Consider the following 22,316-nt stretch of genomic DNA (forward strand, 5'->3'; position numbering starts at 1 on the left):
TTACTCTCCATGGCATAACACCATTGCATGAGTGTCACTAGATTTGTAAAGTGTTTTCCTAATGTGTCAGTTTAAAATTAGTTCTGCTACCTGTGTGGAGTCCTTGTTTTCTCATGTGCAAGTGGCTTTTAATTTTCTCTTTTCTGTGGATCTTAGTGCCACTTTAGTTTTAGTTGGATAAGCATTCTGAGCTGTACATTGATAAATTTACTTCCTGTCCATTTATCACCAGGCATCTGGAAGATGCTATATTGTCATCATTTAATGAAGTGGTGATAATTGCTTTATGTGAAAATAGAAGCAGAAGTCCGTATCCTCCTAAAACTAGTGTGTAAACTCTCTGAAGGCAGGGACCTTTTTTTCTTTTGTCTTATTCACTACTATATTCTTAGCACAATACATTTCTTGTCATGTTATAGGTGCTTAATAAACATTTGTTCTAGGAATGAATGCTTTCTTGCCACTAAGATAATTTCTTGAAACTGGATGTCTTGGATAAGGGCAATCCTACAAAGAACAGAGCAGCAGAGAATTCTTTCAGTTCAGGCTCATGAATCATTAGGATGATTTATTCTAAAATCCTCAAAAGCCACTAAAAAAATGAAACTCTTCTCACTTCCTAAATAATATTGTTGGAGGACTCAGGTAAACTGCCATAGCTAGGAAGGTTTTATCGCTGAAAATTCTTAACTAAAGAAATCTTTTCTATTCCTTTTTTGTGAGTATGTGTGTGCCAGAGTTAAGTATGAAATAATCATCTGTTGAAATATCTCAATGCAGATACAGAGGTTAAATTTCATCATATTGTAAGTATAATGAAAATTTCATCATATTCTAGGTGTAATGAGAATTATTTGAGATCTTTCAGTATTAATACCTGTCCAGAAGCATGAAAAGTTTGATTGTCTTCATTTTCCATTTACGTAATTGTTGGGTTCTTTCTCTTGGAAACAAAATTTCTTTCATAAGATGTCCTCTGAACAGTGAAGATAGGATGTAGAAATGTAGAACTGAGGAAGTTTGGGGGTCTTATGGGTGCTAGATATCCAGGAACTGCTGTGAATTCCAGTAAAGTCCTTAGGACAAACTGAAAGTGAAGGCCAAGTCCCTTCATATACGAATGATTAAGCGTTGCTGAGTTGGCTGTAATGTGAAATAGTTGGTATGGTACATTTACTCATGTAATAGAGTTAGTGATGGTACGTTCGTAGGTTCTGAGGTCAAAGTTTGGCTTACTAGCTCTGCACTCAGTAATGATAGCTATTGTTATTTAGGAGCCAAAAAGTCAATGTACCAGGTACAGGAGTAGGTAAGGTCAGGGTGGGAGGGCAGAATGGCTTCTGTGCCCTTGGTGTTTAGCAGAAACTCTGGGTACCACTAGTTTACATGGTGAGGCCAGTGAAGTGGGTCTCCAATCTTCGAGTGACTTGGGATGTAGGTGCCTTTGAATATGGTCCAGCAAGAGCCTGTTAGAGAAAGCCACTGCTTCTAAGGTTGCGGTAAGACATCCAACATTGTTTCCTTTAAATGCATGCTAATAAATGTTCTAGGGTTTGAAATGGCGTATCTGACTTATTCTAGTATAATGATTAAGAACTCTGTGTCTAGAGACAGCTTACTTGTATTCCAGTCCTGGCTCTGTGACCTTGGGCAAATTACTTAAACAAAAAGAAAGCCAAAACCCTCTTAAACCTCAGTTTTCCCATCTGTAGAATGGTGCCTCCTTCATTGGCTTGTTGTGAGGACTGAAATGTGTAAAGACATTAATTGCTTAGAATAGTGCTTGGAACACAATAATCTCTCAACAAATGTTAACTACAATTCTGAGGATAGTTTTTCATCTTTATTTGACTAATAAGTTATGCCATATTAAAAATGGTGCTATTCATTGATCAGAAAAAAGAGGTTATAATACATCATCTTTCTGAAACTTGGTTATCTGTCAGCATCACAAATCTAGATCTTAGCTAAGAAACATGAAGATCATGTATCCTCAGGGGCATCCCCAAACTCCTCTAGTGTAACTGCCTTGCGTGTTTGGTTCCAGAGAGGATACCAAAAGAAAGGCACTTCAGGATCATGAGGTCAAGTGGCCATCTTCCCAAAATCCCTGATTGTTTCATCTGGATGTATTCTTAGAAGGAAAATTGCTCAATCAAAAAATATTTCTCACTCACACACACACACCACACACACACGTACACATACATATTGCTTAGCAAAAATGTACTAAATTATAGTTACTCCAGCAGTATATAAAAATGTCTATTTTGTAGGTATTATTGTTTTGATCTTTACAATTCTTAACTGAAAAAATAATTTGACTTATTTCAATCTTTCTTTCTTTGCTTACCAGTGAGATTGAACATTTAAAAAATGTTAATTGGCCATTTATCTTTCTTCTCTTGTGATTTACATATGTAAAACCTTTTGTTCAATAGTATATCAGGTAGTTCAGCTTTTTCTTATTTTGTGTATATTAAGAGTGGCAATCTTTTAGCATACTTTTGTCATGCATAAAAAATACCTTGTGTATGTAAGGAATGTAATCTCTCTTCATATGTAAAAGAAGTTTTACCAATTTGTCATTTGCCTTTTATTTTTATTTATGATGTTTTCTAGACAAGTAAAATTTATAAAGTATTTACATAATAAAGTCTATTCATCTTTTTCCTTTAGGTTTCTCTGTCTAGGAAAGTCTTCCCATGCCAAGAGTATTATCGACTTATAATTTATTTTAACATTTTTATGCTATTATTCTTTTTTTTTTTTTTGCGATGTGCGGGCCTCTCACTGTTGTGGCTTCTCCCGTTGCGGAGCACAGGCTCCGGACGCGCAGGCTCAGCGGCTATGGCTCACGGGCCCAGCCGCTCCGCAGCATGTGGGATCTTCCCGGACCGGGGCACGAACTCGTGTCCCCTGCATCGGCAGGCATACTCTCAACCACTGCACCACCAGGGAAGCCCGCTATTATTCTTTATATATACTTTTTTAATCCATCTGGAATGTATTCTGCAATTTAGTGAGAAGCTAATCTCCTCGCCAAAAATGGTGAGCTAGTTGTCTCAGCACCTGTTAACTGCATAATCCATTTTTCTCTTACTGAGCTGAAATACTACTTGTATCATTTAACAATTTTACTGTATAGCAAACTACCCCAAACCTTAGTGGTTTAAAACAACAGTTCATTATTGTTCATGAGTCTCTGAATCAGCTGGGCAGTTCTGTTGACCTGGGCCATGGCTGGCTGTTCTTGTTTGAATTCACTCCTGTGTCTCTGGTTAGCTGGTTGCTCAGCTGGGGACTGGATGGCCTAGAATGTGCTTACTTACGTATTGGCATTTGGCTCACAGTTAGATGGGGTGATTGTACCACATGTCTCCTGTGTGGCAGGCTGGCCTGGGCTTGTTTACATGGTGTCTACAGGCCCCGGTGCACAAGTATTCTTCAAGGCTCTGCCTGTGCCATGTCTCTAACTCCCCACTGGTTTTGATCAACCCAGATCAAAGGGTTGGGGAAATAGACTCTGCTTCTTTATTTGAGTCGAGAGCTGTGGGCAGTTTTACAATTTACCCTAATTCTAAATGAGCATATACTAAATTAGCAAAATGTTTTGAAAGATAATTTTTTTCAACCTTTCCTAATCCTTGAACTTAGGTTTTCTATACTTTTAACTTTGAAACCTAAATTTTTGTTGTTATTAAAATTTTATTAATTCATAATCAGTTATGGTCTATGGATTTTAAAGATAATTTCTCTTATAATTAGATTTGTCAAGAGTTATTTAAAGCAAACAGAGCATCTGTGCTGTTTTCAGGCTAGTGAAACTGCCTGAATACTTACCTGTGTGCTTAGTTATGGTCAGTTGTTTCGGGGATGGAATCTGTTATCTAGTCTCCTTGTAGGTCCCCACCATAGTCCTGTGCAGGGTGGGCGTTATGGGTGTGTGATCTATGCAGTCACAGAGCCCTGTGTTTGGTTGAATGCTCTGTGGTAGCCGTCGTGAAATTCTTAATACTTTTTGAACAAGAGGCCCCATATTTTCATTTTGCCCTGGGCCCCTCAAATAATGTAGGTGGTTCTTGCCCTGTTGGAATACTAACTAACTTTTAATGAGTAGAACAAGACAATTGGGAGCTCAAATACAGAGTAGAATTCAAAGACGTACTGGTTTTATTACCACTACCCCAAAACCACCCGTAAGTTTCCCCAAAGATGAACAAAAAGGGATGCAGTGGGCATCAATGAGCTCCTCTGAATAAGCTCAAAGACTTCTTTCTGGGAAAGGCATCTTGGTTAACTGACAATGAAGTGGCAAGGGTTATCTCATTTAAGAATATCATCCTGCAGTTAGCTGTCTCTAGGCATATTGTGGGTGGCAGCCTTTTTTTAGATTTCCATCCTGTGGGTCACTGGCTTCAAGATGCACCGTGAATAGTTATGAGTTTTGGTGCACAAAGGCTTCAGCCAACCACTTTTCTCCTGTTTTTAACTGCAGGTTATTTCTTATATCCTTATCTTTGATTGGACAGGAACCCCAAAACCACAGCACCACATTATATATTTAGTACCATGCCTTTCCTGTATAGTATCTACGTACCATCACATCAGACTTCACTGGGGGCATCTACCAAGCACCCTTTACTGAGGTCATCCTATAGCTGAAGCTAGAAGGGAGGACTAGGACTATCACTCTGGGAAAAGCACCCCATGATTCTTACATGGGAAGGATGTGGTTTCCCGTGAATGAGGATTTTCCAGTTGCTCACCACAATTTCTATAACTTATTCTAGAATTTTGGAAAAAAGTCTTACTGTTTGAAAGAACTTTCACCTTTACTTCTAGTTCTAGAGGCATAATGTTGAAAGAAAGTAACCGTGTCAAGAATTTCTTTTTTTCAGCAGTTAGAAACCTAAATTTCCTCTTTTGGATAATTGGAATCCTGCTTTGTCAACCAACTGAATATATTTTTGGAGGACCTAAGAGAAAAAGTATGGGAAGAGAAGGGAAATTCATGTTTATTGAGCATCTGTTGAGTCTGAGGTACATTTCATTTATTTATCATTTTATACAGCCATCTTGTGAGGGTGGCATTCTTGTTTCCATTTTATGGATGAAGAACTTGAGACTTACAGCAGGGTTAAACAACCTGCTCAGTGTTACACAGTTATTAAGCCATCTGTTCCAAAGTCCATGTTTTAGTATGTCTTGTGGCATTTGTACTTAAAGTATTTCCAGGTGGGAAATAGACATCATAGTTTTCTTTAGCAAAACTACAGTCAGGTTGAAGAAAAAGCAGATTTGTGCAAAATATTTGTACATATTTATGATGTGTATATATTCATGAACATCCAATATTCATTGTATATACACCTATCAGAAGGTAAGAAAATCTTCTGGAGAGTTCCCCAAATGTGTATTACATCTGAAACTTGGGTATCAGAGGAAGAGGTGAGTTTGTTAATTTAACTGATACTGAAGTTCAGTTTCTTTGCCATCAAATGCTAGTGCTTATTGCATTTGGCAGAAAAGCTTTGGAAAATAAGTTCTCTGATGTTATAAAATTTTCACGTGTATTTGTTTGTCAAAGCAGGACTCATTGGTTGAATTGAAATAGGGAAAATTTAGACTTACCCTATGGTTTGGCTGTGTTTTGATGCTTTTATGTGTACTAAGATTTTTTTTACTCTCTGCTTGAACACTAACCCTCTGTTGTAACAAGGGAAAAGTGTTTACTAATCTAAAAGTTTAATTGTGTCAGATGACATATGTGTGATGTAATGACTGATAGCCATTAATGTTTTAGAAAGGCACTTGGCTGGTTTTTCTTTTCGGCAAAACAGAGGCTGTATTAGGCATAATTTTAAACAGAGATCCTGTGGTTTGGCGTTTGCTATTTGTTACTTTTTCTGTACTTAAAACTTCCTTCTACTCTGTTTATTTGTGTGTTATTGATATATAAAGATCATTTTAAGTCACGCAAAAATCTAAGAGCTTTTTGGTCTGTGACTTTTTAAATGAGCATGATGTTGGCTGATAACAAAGGAATATGTGATGAAACCATTCAGAGGCCTACTTTCCTCTTTGCATTGGCAAGTAAAAAACAATATGCTGATAGACTGAGAAGGAAGTATCAGGGATTTGATGATGTTGCTGCATTTGTTTTCCTTATAACCACTTAAAAGCTAAGAAAAAGTTCTTTCTCTTCCAAAGGAGATGGAATAAACAGATGATAAAGGGAGCACAAAAAAATGTAACCATATGTTTGGGGATGAATGGGAGAGGTAAGTTAAAAAAATAAAAGGATGGGATGGCAGTAAAAAAATGGAGTTTGCATGTTTTCACCCTATAATTCTATTCTTGGATGTTTATCTAAGAAAATAGTTCACAAAGGAAAAAAAAAACATTCATCAAGTTGTTCATTTACAGTATTAATCACCTTTGCAAGAAATTATAAATCAGCTTTCATTTCTTAGAAGTGAAAAGTAAAAATGAAAAAAGATATATCATTTCTTATTATTTTAAAAACTGGAATAATATAAAATACTTTATTTTATTTTTTATTATTTTTTAATTAATTAATTTAATTTATTTATTTTTGGCTGCATTGGGTCCTTGCTGATGTGCATGGGCTTTCTCTAGTTGCGGCGAGCAGGGGCCACTCTTGGTTGCAGTGTGCAGGATCTAGAGCACAGGCTCAGCATCTGTGGCACATGGGCTTAGTTGCTCCGCGGCATGTGGGATCCTCCTGGACCAGGGCTCGAACCCATGTCCCCTGCATTGGCAGGCAGACTCCTAACCACTGCACCACCAGGGAAGCCCCTAAAACATTTTAAATAATTGGAAAGCGCAGATTACTATATAGTAAGTTTCCAATAGATGTATCTATAATACATAAGTGTGCAAAGATTTGGAAGGAATACAAAAAAAAATGACATACATTTGTTTTAGATAACTTTAAATTCTTAAATAATTTTAAAAAATGTTATAATCATAATTTTTTAAGTGTGAATTTTTTTTTCACAATATGTGAATGTACTTAACACTACTGAACTGTACACTTAAAAATACCTAAGGTGGTAAATTTTATGTTCTGTTTTACCACAATTAAAAAGAATAATAACTTTTTGAAAACTGGGATGTGGTCAGAAACTCCTGGTTGTCATTGGTTTTAATTTTTTTTTTTTTTGCAGTGTAGACTAAACATAACTTTTTTTTTTTTTAACAATCCTATTCACTTTTTTTTAAAACAACTTTATTAGAGTATAATTGCTTTACAATGGCGTGTTAGTTTCTGCTTTATAACAAAGTGAATCAGCTATACATACACATATATCCCCATATTTCCTTCCTCTTGCATCTCCCTCCCTCCCACCCTCCCTATCCCACCCCTCTAGGTGGTCACAAAGCACCGAGCTGATCTCCCTGTGATATGCGGCTGCTTCCCACTAGCTATCTATTTTACATTTGGTAGTGTATATATGTCCATGCCACTCACTCACTTTGTCCCAGCTTACCCTTCCCCCTCCCCATGTCATCAAGTCCATTCTCTAGTAGGTCTGCATCTTTATTCCTGTCCTGCCTCTAGGTTCTTCATAACCATTTTTTTGTTTTGTTTTAGATTCTATATATATGTGTTAGCATACGGTATTTGTTTTTCTCTTTCTGACTTACTTCACTATGTATGACAAACTCTAGGTCCATCCACCTCACTACAAATCACTCAGTTTCGTTTCTTTTTATGGCTAATATTTCATTGTATATATGTGCCACATCTTCTTTATCCATTCATCTGTTGATGGACACTTAGGTTGCTTCCGTGTCCTGGCTATTGTAAATAGAGCGTCAGTGAACATTATGGTGCATGACTCATTTTGAATTATTTTCTCAGGGTATGTGCCCAGTAGTGGAGTTGTTGGGTCACATGGTAGTTCTATTTTTAGTTTTTTAAGGAACCTCCATACTGTTCTCCATAGTGGCTGTATCAATTCACATTCCCATCAACAGTGCAAGAGGATTCCCTTTTCTCCATACCCTCTCTAGTATTTACTGTTTATAGATGTTTTGATGATGGCCATTCTGACCGGTGTGAGGTGATACCTCCTTGTAGTTTTGATTTGCATTTCTCTAATGATTAATGATGTTGAGCATTCTTTAATGTGTTTGTCTTCTACCCAGTTTTGGATTGGGTTGTTTGTGTTTTTGATCGAGCTGCATGAGCTGCTTGTATATATTGGAGATTAATCCTTTGTCAGTTGCTTCATTTGCAAATATTTTCTCCATTCTGAGGGTTGTCTTTTCATTTGTTTATGGTTCCCTTTGCTGTGCAAAAGCTTTTAAGTTTCATTAGGTCCCATTTGTTCATTTGTTTTTTATTTCCATGTTTCTAGGAGGTGGTTCAGAAAGGATCCTGCTGTGATTTATGTCATAGAGTGTTCTGCCTATGTTTTCCTCTAAGAGTTTCATAGTGTATGGCCTTACATTTAGGTCTTTACTCCATTTTGAGTTTCTTTTTGTGTATGGTGTTAGGGAGTGTTCCAACATCATTCTTTTACATGTAGCTGTCCAGTTTTCCCAGCACCACTTATTGAAGAGGCTGTCTTTTCTCCATTGTATATTCTTGCCTCCTTTACCAAAAATAAGATAACCATATGTGTGTGGATTGATCTTTGGGCTTTCTCTACTGTTCCATTGATCTATATTTCTGTTTTTGTGGCAGTACCATACTGTCTTGATTACTGTAGCTTTGTAATATAGTCTGAAGTCAGAGAGACTGATTCCTCCAGCTCCGTTTTTCGTTCTCAAGATTGCTTTGGCTATTCGGGGTCTTTTGTGTTTCCATACAAATTGTGAAAGATTTTGTTCTAGTTCTATGAAAAATGCCATTGGTAGTTTGATAGGGATTGCATTGAATCTGTAGATTGCTTTGGGTAGTATAGTCATTTTCACAATGTTGATTCTTCCAATCCAAGAACATGGTATATCTCTCCATCTGTTGTATCATCTTTCATTTCATTCATCAGTGTCTTATAGTTTTCTGCACACAGGACTTTTGTCTCCTTAGGTAGCTTTATTCCTAGGTATTTTATTCTTTTTCTTTCAGTGGTAAATAGGAGTGTTTCCTTAATTTCTCTTTCAGATTTTTCATCATTAGTGTATAGGAATGCAAGAGATTTCTGTGCATTAATTTTGTATCCTGATTCTTTACCAAATTCACTGATTAGCTCTAGTAGTTTTCTGGTAGCATCTTTAGGATTCTCTATGTATAGTATCATCTCATCTGAAAACTGTGACAGCTTTACTTCTTCTTTTCCGATTTGGATTCCTTTTATTTCTTTTTCTTCTGTGATTCCTGTGGCTAAAACTTCCAAAACTATGTTGAATAATAGTGGTGAGAATGGGCAACCTTGTCTTGTTCCTGATTTTAGTGGAATTGGTTTCAGTTTTTCACCATTGAGAACCATATTGGCTGTGGGTTTGTCATATATGGCCTATATTATGTTGAGATAAGTTCTCTCTTTGCCTACTTTCTGGAGGGTTTTTATCGTAAATGGGTGTTGAATTTTGTTGAAAGGTTTTTCTGCATCTATTGAGATAATCATATGTTTTTTTCTTCAGTTTCTTAATATGGTGTATCACATAGATTGATTTGTGTATATTGAAGAATCCTTGTATTCCTGCGATGAACCCCACTTGATCATGGTGTACGATCCTTTTAATGTGCTGTTGGATTCTGTTGGCTAGTATTTTGTTGAGGATTTTTGCATCTATGTTCATCAGTGATATTGGCCTTTAGTTTTCTTTCTTTGTGACATCTTTGTCTGGTTTTGGTATCCGAGTGATGGTGGCCTCGTAGAAGGAATTTGGGAGTGTTCCTCCGTCTGCTGTGTTTTGGAAGAGTTTGAGAAGGATAGGTGTTAGCTCTCTCTAAATGTTTGATAGGATTCGCCCGTGAAGCCATATGGTCCTGGGCTTTTGTTTGTTGCAAGATTTTTAATCACAGTTTCAATTTCAGGGCTTGTGATTGGTCTGTTTATATATTCTATTTCTTCCTTGTTCAGTCTCGGAAGGTTGTGCTTTTCTAAGAATTTGTCCATTTTTTCCAGGTTGTCCATTTTATTGGCATAGAGTTGCTTGTAGTAATCTCTCATGATCCTTTGTATTTCTGCAGTGTCAGTTGTTACTTCTCCTTTTTCATTTCTAATTCTGTTGATTTGAGTCTTCTCCCTTTTTTTCTTGATGAGTCTGGCTAATGGTTTATCAATTTTGTTTATCTTCTCAAAGAACCAGCTTTTAGTTTTATTGATCTTTGCTATTGTTTCCTTCATTTCTTTTTCATTTATTTCTGATCTGTTCTTTATGATTACTTTCCTTCTGCTAACTTTGGGTTGTGTTTTTTGTTGTTGTTTTTCTTTCTCTAATTGCCTCAGATGTAAGGTTAGGTTGTTTATTGAGATGTTTCTTGTTTCCTAAGGTAGCATTGTATTGCTATAAACTTCCCTCTTAGAACTGCTTTTGCTGCTTCCTATAGGTTTTGGGTCGTCGTGTTTTCACTGTCATTTGTTTCTAGGTATTTTCTGATTTCCTCTTTGATTTCTTCAGTGATCTCTTGGTTATTAAGTAGTGTATTGTTTAGCCTCCATGTGTTTGTATTCTTTACAGTTTTTTTCCTGTAATTGATATCTAGTCTCATAGCGTTGTGGTCGAAAAAGATACTTGATATGATTTCAATTTTCTTAAATTTACCAAGGCTTGATTTGTGACCCAAGATATGATCTATCCTGGAGAATGTTCCATGAGCACTTGAGAAGAAAGTGTGTTCTGTGGTTTTGGGATGGAATGTCCTTTAAGTATCAATTAAGTCCATCTTGTTTAATGTATCATTTAAAGGTTGTGTTTCCTTATTTATTTTCATTTTGGATGATCTGTCCATTGGTGAAAGTGGGGTGTTAAAGTCCCCTACTATGATTGTGTTACTGTCGATTTCCCCTTTTATGGCTGTTAGTATTTGCCTTATGTATTGAGGTGCTCTATGTAGGGTGCATAAATATTTACAATTGTTATATCTTCTTCTTGGATTGAACCCTTGATCATTAGGTAATGTTCTTTGTCTCTTGTAATAGTCTGTATTTTAAAGTCTGTTTTGTCTGATATGAGAATTGCTACTCCAGCTTTCTTTTGATTTCCTTTTGCATGGAATATCTTTTTCCATCCCCTCACTTTCAGTCTGTAGGTAGGCCTAGGTCTGAAGTGGGTCTCTTGTACACAGCGTATATACAGGTCTTGTTTTGGTATCCATTCAGCCAGTCTATGTCTTTTGGTTGGAACATTTAATCCATTTACATTTAAGGTAATTATCGATATGTATGTTCCTATTACCATTTTCTTAATTGTTTTGTATTTGTTATTGTAGGTCTTTTCCTTCTCTTGTGTTTCCTGCCTAGAGAAGTTCCTTTAGTATTTTTTGTAAAGCTGGTTTGGTGATGCTGAATTCTCTTAGCTTTTGCTTGTCTCTTAATCTTTTAATTTCTCCATCGAATCTGAATGAGATCCTTGCTGGGTAGAGTAATCCTGGTTGTAGGTTTTTCCCTTCCATCACTTTAAATATGTCCTGACACTCCCTTCTGGTTTACAGAGTTTCTGCTGAAAGATCAGCTGTTAACCTTATGGGGATTCCCTTGTATGTCATTTGTTGCTTTTCCCTTGCTGCTTTTAATATTTTTTCTTTGTGTTCAATTTTTGATACTTTGATTAATATATGTCTTTGTTTGTTCCTCCTTGGATTTATTCTATATGGGACTCTGCACTTCCTGGAATTGATTAACTCTCTCCTTTTTCCCATATTAGGGAAGTTTTCAACTATGATCTCTTCAAATATTTTCTCAGTCCCTTTCTTTTTCTCTTCTTCTTCTGGGACCCCTATAATTCGAATGTTGGTGCGTTTCATGTTGTCCCAGAGGTCTCTAAGACTGTCCTCAATTCTTTTCATTCTTTTTTCTTTTTTCTCCTCTGTGGTAGTTGTTTCCTATTTCCTATTTTATCTTCCAAGTCACTTATCCATTCTTCTGCCTTAGTTATTCTGCTATTGAGTCCTTCTAGAGAATTTTAAATTTCATTTATTGTGTTGTTCATCATTGTTTGTTTGCTCTTTAGTTCTTCTAGGTTCTTGTTAAACGTTTCTTGTATTTTCTCCATTCTATTTCCAAGATTTTGGATCATCTTTACTATCATCACTCTGAATTCTTTTTCAGGTAGACTGCCTATTTCCTCTTCGTTTGTTTGGTCTGGTCGGCTTTTACCTTGCTCCTTCGTCTGTTGTGTGTTTCTCTGTCTTCTCATTTTGCTTAGCCTACTGTGTTTGGGGTCTCCTTTTCACAGGCTACTCATTCGTAGTTCCTGTTATTTTTGGTGTCTGCCCTCAGTGGTAAGGTTGGTTCAGTGGGTTTTGTAGGCTTCCTGGTGGAGGGTACTGGTGCCTGTGTTCTGGTGAATGAGGGTGGATCTTGTCTTTCTGTTGGGCAGGTCCACATCTGGTGGTGTGTTTTGGGGTGTCTGGGACCTTATTATGATTTTAGGCAGCTCACTGCTAATGGGTGGGGTTGTATTACTGTCTTGCTAGTTGTTTGGCATAGGTTGTCCAGCACTGTAGCTTGCTGGTCGTTGAGTGGAGCCGGGTCTTCGTGTTGAGGTGGAGATCTCTGGGAGAGCTTTCGCCATTTGATATTCCATGGAGCCGGAGCTTTCTGGTCGACCAATATCCTGAATTTGGCTCCCCCACCTCAGAGGTACAGGCCTGACACCCGGCCGGAGCATGAAGACCCTGTCATCCACCCGGCTCAGAAGGAAAGGGAAAGAAAAAGAAAGAAAGAAAAAGAAATAGAATAAAATAAAAAAGTTATTAAAATATAAAATTATTATTAAAAATAAAAAATTTTTAAAAAGTAATAAGAAAAAAAAGAAGGAAGAGAGCAACCAGATCAAAAAAGAAATCCACCAATAATAACAAGCGCCAAAAACTATAGTTAAAAAAGAAAAAAAAGAGACAGAACCCTAGGACAACTGGTAAAAGCAAAGGTATACAGACAAAATCACACAGAGAAGCATACACATACATACTGACAAAAAGAGAAAAAGGAAAAAAAAAAAAATATCGTTGCTCCCAAAGTCCACTGCCTCTATTTTGGGATGATCCGTTGTCTATTCAGGTATTCCACAGATGCAGCGTACATCAAGTTGATTGTGGAGATTTAATCCGCTGCTCCTGAGGCTGTTGGGCGAGATTTCCTGTCTCTTCTTTGTTCCCACAGCTCCTGTAGTTCAGCTTTGGATTTCGCCCGGCCTCTGCGTTTAGGTCACCTGAGGGCCTTTGTTCCCGCCCAGATAGGACGGGGTCAAAGGAGCAGTTGATTATGGGGCTCTGGCTCACTCAGGACGGGGGGAGGGAGGGGTACAGAATGCGGGGCGAGCCCGCAGCGGTAGAAGCCAACATGTCTTTGCAACAGCCTGAGGCACGCCGTGTATTCTCCCGGGGAAGTTGTCCCTGGAACCCGGGATCCTGGCAGTGGCTGGCTGCACAATCTCCCGGGAGGGGAGGTGTGGATAGTGACCAGTGCTTGCACACAGGCTTCTTGGTGGCGGCAGCAGCAGCCTTAGCGTCTCATGCCCGTCTCTGGTGTCCGTGCTGATAGCCGCGGTTCGCACCCGTCTCTGGAGCTCGTTTAGGCGGTGCTCTGAATCCCCTCTCCTCGCACACCCTGGAACAGTGGTCTCTTGCCTCTTAGGCAGGTCCAGACTTTTTCCCACACTCCCTCCCGGCTAGCTGTGGCGCACTAGCCCCCTTCAGGCTGTGTTCACGCAGCCAACCCCAGTCCTCTCCCTGGGATCTGACCTCTGAATCCGGAGCCTCAGCTCCCAGCCCCCAGCCCCCAGCCACCCCGGCAGGTGAGCAGACAAGCCTCTCCGGCTGGTGAGTGCTGGTCGGCACTGATCCTCTGTGCGGGAATCTCGCCGCTTTACCCTCTGCACCCCTGTTGCTTTGCTCTCCTCCGTGACTCCGAAGCTTACCCCTCGCCCCCCCCCCCCGGTCTCTGCCAGTGAGGGGGCTTCCTAGTGGGTGGAAACTCTCCTCCTTCACAGCTCCCTCCCACTGGTGCAGGTCCCGTTCCTGTTCTTTTGTCTCTGTTTTTTCTTTTTCCCTACCCAGGTACCTGGGGGAGTTTCTTGCCTTTTGGGAGGTCTGAGGTCTTGCCAGCGTTCAGTAGGTGTTCTGTAGGAGTTGTTCCACATGTAGATGTATTTCTGATGTATTTGTGGGGAGGAAGGTGATCTCCACGTCTTACTCTTCTGGCATCTTGAAGGTCTCCCGTCTTTGGTCTTCTGAGGGAATTATTTTCTCTCACCTGTATATACCTTGTAAACTTATTTCTCTAGTCTCATAATGTTTAGAACTTCGGGTAATCATTGCATATATGAGATAGTTTATTCCTATTCACTCAAAAGAGAGCAATTAGATAACTGGATGGTATGCTTGAATAAAGATACGAATAGGATGGATGTTGTCTTGCTCTTTCTGACCGTAAACTCGCCAGTACCTCAGCCAAACTGGAGAAGCATACAAAGCTCTTTGAAAATGATGTCAGTTTTTCTTCATCTAGGTCAGAGTGCAACTGGAATGTAATCTCCAAAGTGTGTTTGTTTTAAGTACATCACTGATGTATTCAATATATGTGTGTGGCTATATAGAAGTATAGCCCAACAGAAACATACCTCAAGCCACAAATATAAGCCATATATATAATTTGTAATTTTCTAGCAGCTACATCAAAAAAGTAAAATGACACTAATTTTGATAATGTGTTTTATTTAACCCTATATATCTAAAATATTATCATTTCAACATGTAATCAAATAAATATTATTAATGAGGTATTTAATATTTTTTCCACAGTAAGTCTTTAAGACATGGTTTATTTGAGACTTGCAGCACATATCAAGTGCTGAATAGCCACATGTGGCTAGTGGGTACCTTAGTGAACATTACAGTTCTAGCTACAGATAATTGTCAACTCATAATTTTATATTATTTCTTATAATGTCTCTTTTCTTCATTTTTTTCTTTCCCTTAGTCCCTTTAAATTCTTGTTCATGATAAGACTATCACTGACCATTGATTTTCACTTACTCGATATGAATAGCAGGTGGTGGGAAGCGCGTAGATTGTTATGGGACTACTGGGAACCTTTGCTTACATAAGCCATGCCTTCAGGTATTGTTTAAAAAAAAAGCATCGGGCCTCCCTGGTGGCGCAGTGGTTGAGAGTCCGCCCACCAATGCAGGGGACACGGGTTCGTGCCCCAGTCCGGGAGGATCCCACATGCCGCGGAGCGGCTGGGCCCGTGAGCCATGGCCGCTGGGCCTGCGCGTCCGGAGCCTGTGCTCTGCGGTGGGAGAGGCCACAACAGTGAGAGGCCCGCGTACCGCAAAAAAAAAAAAAAAAGCATCAAATTTTGTGTCAACAGATTTGGGTCCCAGTTCCAGCTCTCTCTAGCTTTTTGGCTTTGGATGTGTCACTTAACCGCTCTAAGCCTTGGCTTCTTAACTTTCATCTTTGGACATCTTAGGACCTTTTTGCACAGCATCTAGCATGGGGCTTATCTTCTAGTAAAACTCTCAATAAATATTTATTGTGTTGTATAATGATTAGGGCAAAGGATTTAGAATCTTAAGTTTCCATTAGTATAGGATTTCAGAAACAAATGGGGCCTTTGGGGTCATCTAGCACCAGCCCCTAGACTGGAATGTGGTTGTGGGCCAGTCATTGTTTGGTGGACGCTAATGCTAGTGATCTAAGGTACAGGGCTTTGTGAGACTGAATTAATTTTCAAACAAAATATATAAGTGCAAAGTATTATTATAAATTAGAGCTACGCTTCCCTGGATTTATGTATGTAATGCTAATTGATATTAATGGGGATTGTACATAAATCAAGGGGAGAACAGACCTATTAGTGTATAAAAAACATTCTACTTCTAATATCCGTCTGGTATGCTTTACTTCCCTGGGGCATATGTGTTTTTATAAATTGAATGCATACTTCTTTATCTTCACGTTTTTCAATCAGTATTGGAGTTTTCTGCTTGCTGGTGTTAGTTTGAACGTCTCCCTAGATTGTAAATTCAGTATTAAGGTTTCATTTTGGCAAACTTAGCAGGTGCAGAAATGTGGTATTTGTCTGGTATAAAGCATTCTAAGCCCGGAGTAATCAGGGGTGCTCTCTTGTGCTAAAATTTCATTCTATTTATTGTTTGATCTTTAAAAAAAAATTAGTCCTTTGACATACACTCAGAAGCAAGATGTTTCTAATATTTCAATAAAACAATTAATGGGTCCATTATAAGGAAATGAAAATCTTTTTGTGTGAGTGATGAGAGAAAAATATATAAGTGGCCTCCAATTACCTGTAATTGTATGAGGTTTTCTTTCATTTATGTTATCTATCTTCCTGTTTAATCCCATCTAGCACAATTATTCCTTTTGTATTAGTTTTCTGTAAATGGAGTTCTGAATGGTTTGAATTGTGAATCAACAATTGTGATGATCACAATCTTCACAACCCTCCTCTCCACCTTCCTTCCCTTCCCTGCCTTTCTCGTTCTCTTTAAATAAAGGAAAACAAATACATTTTCCTGGAGAGATTATTTTATGATCTTTCTTAGCAAAAGAAAAAGATGTATGGTCTTTATAAGAGTATCTATGAATAGCTGAATAATTATATCAGTCTGATTTGTGTTTCTCTGTATATTAATAAGTAGAGGGCTAATAGTGCTCTGAAAGTATGAAGTATAACCAAGGATAAATTGAGGTGGTATATTTTTAAAAAGATATTTTTGTGAGACCTACCTGTATGTCTAGGAAGGTAGTAATAGTAAAATCAGTTTCATCTAATTAAAAGAAATGAACTTTGAACACTGGACTTTAAATGGATTTAAATTTATTATCACTCTACTTGGGAATCATTAATAAAATGTTGTACAGTAAAATCAGCAGGCATTTATCTTCACTATTTTACCTGATGGATCATCCTATATTGTTGTTGTTGTTGTTTTTGTTTGTTTGTTTGTTTTTGTGGTATGTGGGCCTCTCACTGTTGTGGCCTCTCCCGTTGCGGAGCACAGGCTCCGGACGCGCAGGCCCAGCGGCCATGGCTCACGGGCCCAGCCGCTTTGTGGCACGTGGGATCCTCCCGGACTGGGGCACGAACCCATGCCCTCTGCATCGGCAGGCGGACTCTCAACCACTGCGCCACCAGGGAAGCCCTATATTGTTGTTTTTAAGTTTCGTTTTATATGATTTCCAAATCTCTTATAGCAGGATATTAGATTTCAGGGAAATCCCACCACCTTTCCCACCCAAATATTGATTTTCTGCCTCCCTCTACCTCTATCTAAGACTGGCTTCTGGCCAGCAGTTAATATTCTTATTCAGTTGGTTCCCCAGTTAGAAAGATGGGCTCAGAGGCCATATTCTTGGAGATGTTTTTTCCATGGAAGTGACAGATTTTCACAGGGCCATCACCTTCCATCTTATATCCCACCTTTGTGATTCAAGGTAAAGATGTGTAAGAGGATTGGCTCTTGCTAAGTTGAGGCCATGGACTCGAGGACACTCAAGGAAGCCACAAGTTCCTGGTCCTTGTAGTCTAATATGTCAATTACCTGTCTGACACATTAGACAAGATTAATCTTCTGAATGTAATTATCTGTAGTTTTTCTTTGTCTGTTTTTGTCCTATCTCATTCCAAGACGTTTAGGGCATCCCTGCTGACTATCCAGTTAAGTTGAGACTTCTTAACTCTGACATTCAAAGGTCTCTGAAGAGTGGAACCCAACTCCTTCTAAACTCCTACTTCTGCGAAACCAATCAAGCTAGCCTATCCTCTTAAACAAAAACTCTATTGATATATAATTTGCATACTGTAAAATTCAACTGTTGTAAAGGTACCATTTAATGATTTTTAGTAAATTTATAGAGTTGTGCAGCCATCACCACAACCCAATTTTAGAACATTACTACTATCCCCAAAAGCTCCCTTGTGCCCTTTTACCAGCCTCAACACCAAGAAACTGCTGATCTACTATCTGTTTCTTTATGTTGACCTTTTCTGGATATTTCATATAAATAGAGTCACACAGTAAGTAGTCTTTTGGATCTTTTTTTTTTAACCTAACATTCTGCTTTTGAGGTTCATCCGTATTATAGTATGTGCCAGGAGCTTGCTCCTTTTTATTGCTGCATAGTATTCCATTGTATGGATATACCACATTTTGTTTTTTATCAGTTCATAGACATTTGGATTGTTTTCAGTTTGACCAATAAATGAATAATGCTACTGTGAACATTCATGTATATGTCTTTATAGGAACACGTTTTGTTTTCTCTTGGTAGATTGTTATTATTTTAATTAATTAATTTTTTTGCTCTCAGGCATAATAATGACTTTATTGGGTGCCCTTCTGTGCCAGACACTCTCATAGGCCTTGACATTTTTTTCTTGATTAAAAAATACATGAATAATTCATGCTCATTATAACAAATCAAACAATACAGAAACAGATAAAGACAGCACCAGCATCTCCCCCACCCAAGCTCCACATCTTATTTAATTGTTGCAACCACTGTGAGAGATAAGAATTATAGGCCATATTTTATACATGAGAAAATTGAGGCTGAGAAAGGCCCAGAGTGTACCCTGCAGTGTTTAATAGGAAGAGCTTTGGAGTCTGATTACCTTGGCTCGTTTCTTGACTTTGCAGTTTACTATGTGTCCATGAGCAAATTACTTATTATTTCTGTCCCTCAGTTTTCCTACCTGCTAGTTCACAGGGTGCAGTGAGGATGTAATGTGCTAAAACATAAAAATATTGCTGTTTCTAAAGAAAAAAAGATCAAAAAGAGAAATTATTTAAAAATGACAGCTAAGAAGAAAATACCAAGAATTAGAGCAAACTCTGTTCACCATTCTGCTACTTCACTATTCTGCTGCCTGTCTCTTGGTGGATTATTAAGAGTGGAATTGTAGGGTCATATGGTAAATTTATGTTGAACTTTCTATGAAATTCACAAACTGTTTTCCTCAGGGTTGCGTTGTATCATTTTATATTCCCGCCAGCAATGTATGAGGGTTCCAGTTTCTCCACATGGTCACCAACACTTGTTATTCTTTTTAAAAATTTGATCTATAAGCATTCCAGTGGGTATCTCATTATGATTTTAATTTGCATTCTTCCTAATGACTAATTATGTTGGGCATCTTTTCATTTGCTTATTAGACTATTCTCTTTTGATCAGACTTACCCTATACATTTCTTCCATTATGCTTGTGCTTATGCTGTTCTCACTACCTGAACCTTACCTTTTTTCCCCCATTTTCTTTTTTGGAAGCTTTCTACAAAGTCCATCTTCTTTTTTGAAGCCTTTCCTTTTTTCATCCTGCCACTTCCAGTTATCTGTGATCTCTCCTTCCTTTAAACCTCAGGAGCACTATGATTAAATCTCTGTTGTGACATTTATTTATATTTTTCTGCCTGATATTATAGTTACTTGAGTATTTGCCTCTTTTCTCCTGGTGATCTATAAGCTCTTGGATAACTGGGACAGTTTCTTTACTTACCTATCAGTGCACAAAACAATGACATACTGGGAAGAGCACTGCATGACTGTTTGCCAAATAGACTTGTGGAGGAAGGTGTATGTTAAAAAAGAGAGGCTTCTTTAGTTAGTAATAAAGGCAGATAGGCTAAGTGGGCTCGGTTTCAGTCTGCATTAGCTACAGCCACAATGCTTCCTCTCTTACTCTGTGAGGATTATTCTTCAATCTGTTTTCATGTTCCTTGCTCTCTTTAGGGCATAGATTCCACTATGATCATCTCAAGTGCTTTATTCCCTATGCCCATGAGTCCCTCATTATAGTCTTTCCTTTCCTTTGGGAAACCAGTATCAGAACACTGTCTCTGTTCCTGCTGCCACTTGAACTTCATGCCTCCAAGCTCACTTGCCTAAAATCCTACCTTCACCTTGGTCAGTCACCTCTCCCATTTCTCTTAGTCAGTCAGCAATCTCATCAAGCCCAACACTCACCCCCTCTCTCTCACTCTTAGGAGACAACCTTAAATCCTATTTTACCAGGAAGATTGACACCATCAAGCAGGTCTCATTGTCTCACCAAGCCTCTAGAAACTTATCTACATCTATTTTTCTGTCTTCCTTCCTGTCTCAAAGGACGAGGTTCCTTCCTTCTCTCCACTTGATCCTTTTGACCTTCCACTAGCTTCTGGAATACAAACTTATAGTCATTTATTCTGGGTCTTATATTTTTGATCTCTCTCTCTATATATTTTTTCCCTACAGCTTATAAACATGCTGAAGTTTATTCCAACATAGACCTGCCTCCTGCAGCTTTTGTTGGTGTTTCTCTCCTAGATGTAAGCCGTCCTTTCTTTTCTCCTTTCACACACTTCCCTCATAAGAAATTTCTACTTTTATTTTCTCTCCTCTGTCACCTCCCATTTCATGTATGCATCAACCTTTTTTTATTGTATTGAAAAAAACCATATAATATGAACTCTATTCTATTAACAAAATTTTCAGTATACAGTATAGTTTTGTTAAGTGCATGTACATTGTTATACAGTGGATCTCTAGAACTTTTACATTTTGCGTGACTGAAAGTCTATACCAAATATACAGCAACTCCTCATCACCTAATCCCCGCAACCCTTGGCAATCACCGTTTGACTTTCGAGGAGTTTGATTACTTTAGATATCTCATTTAAGTGGAATCATGCAGTATTTGTTCTTCTGTGATAGGCATAATCACTTAGCGTTAAGTCCTCAAAGTTCCCATCTTGTCACAAATAGCAGATGGAAGCCGTTTTTATGGCTGAATAATATTACATTTTGTGTGTGTGTGTGTGTGTATGGCATGTATATATGTGTGTGTGTGTGTGTGTGTGTGTATATATATATATATATATATGGCATGTTTTCTTTATCCATTTAGATTGTTTCCATATCTTGGCTACTGTAAATAGTACTGCAGTGAACATGAGAGTGCAGATATATCTTCAAGTTGCTGTTTTCAATTCTTTTGGGTAAATATTTGGAAGTAGGACTGCTGGATCATGTGGTAGTTCTATTTTTAAGTTTTTGAGGAACCTCCACACTGTTTTCCATAGTGGTTGTACCATTTTACATTTCTGCCGACAGTGTACAGTGGTTCCAATTTCTCCACATCCTTGCCAACATTGTTATTTTCTTTGTCTTTTTTAATAATGGTGTTTATTGTCGAATTGTAGGAGTTTCTTATATATTTGCATTATTAGCCCCTTATTATATATATATGGTTTGCAAATATTTTCTCCCATTCCATAGGTTGCCTTTTCACTCTGTTGATTATTTCTTTTGCTATGCAGAAGCTTATTAATTTGATATAGTCTGACTTTATTTTTGCTTTTGTTGCCTATGCTAATGCCAGCTATGCTATTAGTGTCATATCCAGGAAACCATTGCCAAGACCAGTGTTATGATAGGGAATTAATTGAACCTGTAGATTGCTTTGGGTAGTATGGACGTTTTAACAATATTAAGTCTTCCAATCCATGAACATGGGATGTCTTTCCAATTATTTGTGTCTTCTTTAGTTATTCATCCACTTTTAATGTCGTTTATGCTCCTGCCACTGTTACCCCTGACCTTCTGATTGTCAAATCCATTAAATACTTTTTGGTTATAATATTACATGGTATTTATTACATGTTTTAACTCTGTTGTGTACTCCTGTTTTTTTGAAATCTTTCCTGGCTGCTTTAGTTGTATAGCCATTCTTATGACCGTTCCTTCTTTGTTCTCCTCATGGGCTACTCTTCCTTCTCTTACCTTTAAATGTTGATGTTCCACTTGATCTGCTGCTCTTCTCTTTAGACATACTCTCACTGCCTACATGATTTCTATGTAATTTCTGTATTCCCTTATGGGACATTCTGATGTTTGCTTATGTATAAAACTCTATGTTAGAACTGTGAGGAGAGGAGTGATAAAAGTTAAACAGAGGTAATCTCTACCTGTTTCCATAGTCAATGAATATATTTTTCAACTGGAATATCCCATACCATTAGACGCACAAAAACATATTCATGACCTATTTAATTGATTGCACACACCGCTGGTTTATTGTTTGAGAAGCACTGAGGATAGAGCAGAAAACAGGTCTGAGGACTGAGCCTGGTGGTCCTCCAACTTTTAAGGCCTATTAAGTATT

General features: G+C 38.1%; 1 protein-coding gene across 5 annotated transcripts in view; it reads left to right on the forward strand.

Moving 5' to 3' along the window:
• Positions 1 to 22,316, forward strand: part of BBS9 (Bardet-Biedl syndrome 9) — a 449,627-nt gene that overhangs the window by 230,510 nt on the left and 196,801 nt on the right. The gene's annotated exons all lie outside the window — the stretch shown is intronic.

This window comes from Monodon monoceros, unplaced genomic scaffold (assembly GCF_005190385.1).
Source record: "Monodon monoceros isolate NGI ecotype Baffin Bay Population unplaced genomic scaffold, NGI_Narwhal_1 Super_Scaffold_2, whole genome shotgun sequence".
Lineage (NCBI taxonomy): Eukaryota > Metazoa > Chordata > Mammalia > Artiodactyla > Monodontidae > Monodon > Monodon monoceros.